The sequence below is a fragment of the Rhopilema esculentum genome, chromosome 15 (assembly GCF_057945365.1).
Source record: "Rhopilema esculentum isolate cy_ngs chromosome 15, ASM5794536v1, whole genome shotgun sequence".
Classification (NCBI taxonomy): Eukaryota; Metazoa; Cnidaria; class Scyphozoa; order Rhizostomeae; family Rhizostomatidae; genus Rhopilema; species Rhopilema esculentum.
Genome location: NC_142829.1, coordinates 3,411,458 through 3,418,292, shown reverse-complemented (window position 1 = coordinate 3,418,292; position 6,835 = coordinate 3,411,458). Strand labels below are relative to the sequence as shown.

Here is a 6,835-nt window from a genome sequence, read left to right as displayed (position 1 = left end):
ATAATGATCTTTAACATTCGGAAGTTTTCCAGATATCTTGGATCTAGACCGCAGTTAGCAGCTATCAATTTCCTACTTTCGATCACGTTTAAAAGCCACGTGCTACTTGTCATTCTAAATGTTTCAGGTGCAATGAATCGATCATCATAACTGGATTGCGAATCTTTCAACATAATTTTTTTCAAAGTTCCACTGCGGTAGCGTTTTGGCGGTGGAGAAGTAAGAGGACTGGCCGAAAAATCTTTGGATGCTTTGACTAAATTAGCAGCTTTGTGCATTCTTAGACTATTATGAAAAAGCTTTAAAACGTAGCAAAATTGCTGCTTATTGCAACAATCTCCAGAAATTTTGTTGCTTTAAAGAATGAAATTGGTTACATGATATAACTATGATTTGGATGAGTTACAATGCCTGCAATAATCTTGGTACACTAACATCGATTTTCAAGGGGAAATCAAGCCACCCCTCTCCTTTTGAACAATGTTGGTTCACAACAAAACGACATAGGAGGTTATGAAGAACGTTTAAAGGCTCTTGCGCTACCGGTGTGCTTTGCAACTATAATTAAAAGAACCGGTTGCGCAAGGGGTTTGTATCCCTGTAACTTGTATGATATTTGCTAAAACCTGAAGATTCTGGAAAAGTTTTTGGTGTATGCTTTTGTTTGCAACATGGTGCAAGGCCGTACGCAGAAAAGTCTTGAAAATGGGGCAATCGTCAATAAAGGCTACAAGGATAGGATTTCCTCAAGAAATTTTCTCTGATGTAACCCCCATGTAAAGCATCACAAAACTTTCTTCACTCAGTCACTTGAGACAATAGAAAGCATTCCTACTTAGATAGCATAAGTGTTTGCCAGGTTGTTTGCCAGTTCCTATAATTTTTCAGCAGGACGGATAAACAAGCACACGATATAGTAACCATGGTTGCTGCGGAGGGGTGGGGAAATTTTCGAATTTTGATGCTTCCAGTTCGCTTGAAAATGCACTTATTGAATAAATTTTACCACCTTACAATACATACAACCTTACTCCTTGTGTTGTTGTTACGGTTGAACTTATGTAACGTGTCGCGATGGATTTCTTTGATGGGGTGGTCGGGATAGTTGAGAATTATGAACAAAGAGACTAATAAAAAGTCTAATAAGGTAGTCGAAAAATGAATTTGAGTCACCTCTTGGTCTACCATTACCATCATGTTTTTTTTTAAAACGTTGTTCTTACAACATGGACCAAACTTTGGCGTTAATAGATCCAGGCGACCTGAAAGCAGTGTGATGTAATGTGTTTAGTTTTCTTTAGTTTCAGTTCGCCAACTAACAGTTGAAATATAAGCGTTCCGAAGTGCAAAGAGGACCAAATCGAAATGAAAATTATATCAGTCAAATTTTTCACCAATTATCATTGATTTCTAAATTTATACCAACCACCAAATTTGCCGAGTTAAAAAATGTCGAGTTTCCCAGGTAAAGAGCCGATTCATGACTTTTGGGGGATGTCACGTAACCTATCCGCCCTGTAGCGCCGCCTCTGCTGGAGTTGTTGTTGCTCGGAGCCTGGACGCTTAAAGGGCCTCTCCAGCCAAATTTTGCACTTGCATTTTATTGGCCAATCTAAAGGAGTTGTACCTGCTGATCACGAATTCGTTATTTGTTTTTCGATATATTGTTTACAGTTTGTGAGATATAAGCTCTTGCATTTCGATAATTTAATTGAATTAACCGACAAAATTTTTTTCGGTTTGGTGACACTGTGACGCAATTTTGACGTCACAGTATATTTTATTAGTCTCGCCTCAAACCGAATCGAACGACGGCGATTCGCAAATTGAACACTGCAAGTGATGGTACTCTCAGTTCTGTTCCACCGGCTTTTAGTTTGAGCATTTCAGATATCAATTCTGAAGCCTTTAGTTGTTCATCGTTTCTGAAGCCTTAGCTTTGTGGGCCTACACAGGTGATCAAAACAAAGTTGTGACACAGCATGGATGCATTCCGGCCCGCAAACTTAGAATGATTGTGAACATTTAATATGTTTCGATCCTAAAAAGCTCCTGTTGTAGATTTAGATGCAGTTATCAACGCGTGACCACGACTCCTTCACGATTCAGTGGAAGATCTACGAAATTCATGGCGAGCGAAAGCCGCACACTGTGACGTCAGAATGTAACAAAACTGATTCGGCTTTTGTCGTTTTTTTCTCGGAAAGGTGCAACTTTAAAGCCTTATAACTTCTAAACTAATTAGAATTTTGCAAAAACAACGACTTTGCCATAATACACGCACCAAATGCCAACTTTTTAGTCAATAAAAAAACCTTTTTTTGGCTGGAGAGGCCCTTTAAGTTTTGAAAATAACCACTCGCATTCCACTTGAGCTACAACCAGCGCGTTAAGCTTGGTTTCCATATAGCCGTAAGGCTGCCTGCGGCTGCCTGCGACTGCTTTCTGCCATCTTCCATCTTCCATCCCTACGGTATCGCCGGCAGATAATTCTTTATGGAAACGCTTTCTAACGGTACCGCAGGTAGCTGTTTGAAGTGCCGTAAGACTGCCGGGAGAGCCGGGAGAAAGTTGAACTCGTTCAATGGGCTCTTACGGCAGCCTCCCGGTACCGCCGGCAGACAAATTACAAATGAAAACGCCTTGCCTGCGGCTGCCTGCGGCATTCTTTTGTTCAAACGGATCATGTGATGTACAAGAACCAATTGAAACAGGACTTTGTTGTTGAATTTTGCCCGCCAGTTTTTCCCGCTCAAACTTTACCTAGTTACCGGCATAGTTACCGATACCGCAGGCAATTGAAAACAGAACGTTTCCATTTGCCGGCGCTGCTGTAAGGGTGGAAGATGGAAGCTGGCAGAAAGCAGTCGCAGGCAGTCGCAGGCAGTCGCAGGCAGCCTTGCGGCTATATGGAAACCGGGCTTTATAAAAGTGTTTGAAGCATCCACTTTTAAGAGAGATTTGCTGCTAACTTATGTGTTGGATGCCAAGTATCCAATTCTGAACTATGAACTCGAGTCTACTTGTAAATGGGGCATTGTTTATTTCACCAAAATTTGCATGTCCAGCTTTACACGTCCATGCTCATAACTTTTTTATTTACGAATGCATTCATTGTCTGAATTTTTAAATGATATCCAGTTTAGCCAACAACCGAGATGTAGTGATTTCGTCGACCAAGGCCTCAAGATCTAGAAGGCCTCAAAAAGTAATGAATTCCATTTTGAGAAAGTATGCCTAAAGTATGCCTAAAATAGAAATACGGTCTAAACAATTGCCAAAAATGACTGCATGAAAGGGCTTGGTCGCAAACAATTTTCTGCTCGCTCCGCAGGTGGCCTGGTCTCTCGGTGTCGCCAGCCCCCAAGGCGTCCAAATCCTCTCGGCGGCCCTGCCTCTGAGATCTGCTCATACAAGCTAAGGTTCTAATAAACGTGCTGAATTATGTGAATAAATGAGGGTATCTCATTGATGAACACTTGACTTTTAGAGTAAAATCAAAAAGGTACTCCAAGATACTCAGACAAAGGAAATTACGACGTTAAAATCAGAGCAATTACTGAGCAACTAGAACATACTCTTCGATGAATAAAAGCAACTGCGTCAAAATGCCGCACCAAAAAACGAATATATTTTAGGCCACGCCCTACTTTGCCGGCAAATTGGTGACTGGCACCCACCTACAGGTGAAAGTGTTTAGCGTCGGCCCTGGTGTTAGGAAGTGTTTTTGTGACGGGGTTGTCTTAGTTGAAATGCGTGATTTTTATTAAAAAGGGAATGGTCGCAAAAATGCTATTGTTTGTTCCTCTCATCCTATTTTCCCCCATTTTCCGGGGCTGGCGCTGCCTCTGGTTAAAATTGGGACCTTACCGCTGACCCGCCAGCCAACGACATCGCTGATACAAGTAGCAGAAACCTCGTTTCTAGTATAGCTGTCACGAACGGGAATGGCGGTAGAATGGAATCTGCCTCTTCCACTAAGTGTCACAAATTGCAATTATTTATCACAAGTGTTAGTATCAGGGTAATCTATATCAGGGTTCACAAAACCCATAAAGAATATCCTGGGCATTTAGTTGGGGCTGCTAATTTTTTCTGGGAATGGTTTGCACGAGGTGTATGCAGCCAGAATGACAATGCACATGCGATAACTCGTTGAGAACTGGTATCTATGCAGACTGGGTGAGTTGTGGTTGATAGTGAGATGAAATGAACTTCATTGAAAGTTATGCTTTGTTGTTGAAGCTTTGAGAGTTGCAACAAGAGATTGAGATCAGTAAAAGGTGTAAAGTGACAAATAAAATAAATCCTTTTAATTTAGACCCTTAAATGGCGCAGATTTTGAGCAATGGCTCTTTTAAGGCATCATAGCTAAGAAATCAAATGTTAAAATGGAGCAATTTAGCTACAAGTTCTAATTCTTGTAAGGAAATATTCAGACCAGTTTCTACTTTTTATTTGACATTAAAACTATGGCAAAAGGTAAACATTTTGGAGATCCATTTTAATGGTTGTTGTATCTCAGGATACCAAAAATACTTGCTAATTTTTTTTGTAGCAAACTTTTATTGAATTGTTTTTAAATAAGCATTTCTTTAATGATATCTTGTTCAAAGTATGAATCAGCTTTTAGCAAGTTCATTTTTTGTCTTTCAATGGTAAAGAATATTTGAACCACTGATCTTGTTTCTTTATGCCCAATTAAGCTATTTTGTTTTTTATCTCTTGTCAATCATGACCTTTTCTTGGCATCAACTAATCATTTTTCAATGTTCTGTAGGATCTGAGATAAAAAGTATTACAAGATTTTATTAACTTTGAAGTATTTAGTAAAATGTAGGCTACCCAAAATTTTTGATCAAGTAGTCTAAATAAAGTATATGGTACCCAAAAGGTTGAATGGAGCAGCTCAAGTGCATTTTACAATGATTATAGAAAATAACTGTTTTTGAGGTCATATTGTAAAACTCCACTCCAGAGAATATTTTTTCTATCTGAAGCTTTTCCCCCTTGTTTAAGGTCAAAAAAATCATTCTTAATTGGGCAAGTTTATGATTGTTGCTGCATTACTGATGTGATTTTAAGCTTTGGTTGGAAGACTGAACCTGTGCTTTGGGAGACTTAATTCCAATTGTACTGAGGTTAGTTGAAATATCTTTCAAATTCTCTTAATTTAATCTCCTTTTTACCAGTTGTTTACAATTTATTATTTTTCTCAAGCTCATGATTTAACCTTTGCTAGTCAACATTTTAAAGCTATTATTAAAATGTTTACACTATTCAATCATTTGATGTAATCATCAAAATAAACTTGTTGAAGCACACTTGTACGATTTGTACTCTTTCTCTCAGTTTGTGATAATTGATATGTTTTTCTCCTTTGTTTTTCTTTTCTTGGAACTGTTTTGATGGAGAAGATGAAAAAGGCAGCCTTTATTGGAAAATGTAGCACCTACCTACAAAATCATTTTAAATAGCAAAAAATGCCCTTTTATGTGACTTTATCTTATCTTTGCTTCTTTGACTAACAATTTTGTAAGGATATATCACTGTTTGATCACAATCTAGTCTCTGGTAGTGAAAGAAGTGCTTATTATTTCACAGCTTCTTTTTTCTTCAACTTTATTTTTCAAACCTTTCTTTCATATGAAAAGGTCTAAAGCTATATAAAGCTGGATTCTCTTTCTTCATAAACCATCAAATTAATTTAAAATATTTTTTGATTTTTGATAATGCTTTTTGAGGTTTGATTTGAAACATTTCTCTTGTTTGCTGCCTAAGCTGCAAATGGATGCCCAAGTGACTTTTTAGTCACTCTTACACATTTTTACAGTCACATATTCTTTACCCATAAACCATATGTATTGTTTCTCAAGAATCCTTCTTGGAGTTTCATCCATGCTTTATCATATTCAACTGTAGCTGTCTTTCCATCATTCTTTCTGAATGCTCTTTCTGTTGGTTTGAATTGGGGGTCCAGCAGGTTATCAGTTTTACTCCGTCTCAAAATCCCATCCTTTTTACTAATAAACTACAAGAAAGGTTTATAGTTTTTGATTGATTAAATTGTTTCTCAGGAATCCTTCTTGGAGTTTCATCCATGTTTCATCATATTCAACTGTAGCTTTATTTCTATCATTCTTTCTGAATGCTCTTTTCCTTGAATGGAATTGGTTGTCTAGCAGATTAAAATAATAATAATATTAATAATCATTAGGGTCCTGAAATAATAATCACTGATAAATTAATGGTAAAAGATCGAAAAACTAAAAACAAGTATCCACTAAAAGAGTCCACTCCAGAGGTAAAATAAATTAAAACCATATAAAATGATTTTCTAAAAATCGTCTAAAAAGTAGTTTAGATTCAATCTTTCTGGCACTTGGTGCTAAGTTGTAAATTCTTTTCAGATTTTTGAACTTTTTTCACAGGTCCAGGGTCATAGATTTTGTGAAAAATGACTTGGTTCGTTTTTTTTCGAATATGACCTAGAAATTCATGGGAAACACTTCTTATGGTGTTCGGAACGTATTTTCAAGCATTTCAAGCTGTTTTGTGCGAAAAAAAAATTTTGAAAAATTTTCAGATTTTTGTACTTCTTTCACAGGTCTGGGGTCAGAGATTTTGTGAAAAATTACTTGGTTTGTTTTTTTTCAAATATGACCTAGAAATTCATCAAACAAACTTCTAATGGCTCATTTTGCAAGATATGGCTTCGAAGCCTCTCTAGAAAAGTGCTATTTGTATTGTCAATGAGTAATAAGCCCTTTTGTGTTAGTCAGAAAAAGTATATTTTTTTCAAAGTTTAAAGTTTTTAATTTTTTTGCAAGTGAAG

At 37.2% G+C, this 6,835-nt stretch overlaps 1 long non-coding RNA gene across 3 annotated transcripts in view; it reads left to right on the top strand.

Annotated features, from left to right (window-relative positions):
* The window catches only part of LOC148958437 (uncharacterized), a 31,452-nt gene that overhangs the window by 23,793 nt on the left and 824 nt on the right, over positions 1 to 6,835 (top strand). For 2 of the 3 annotated variants that reach the window (XR_016144618.1, XR_016144617.1), the window contains exon 3: positions 5,020 to 5,141. This is a non-coding gene — a long non-coding RNA (uncharacterized LOC148958437). Of the gene's footprint in view, positions 1 to 5,019; positions 6,831 to 6,835 lie in introns of those variants that run through there. The other variant, XR_016144616.1, reaches the window with a different exon arrangement.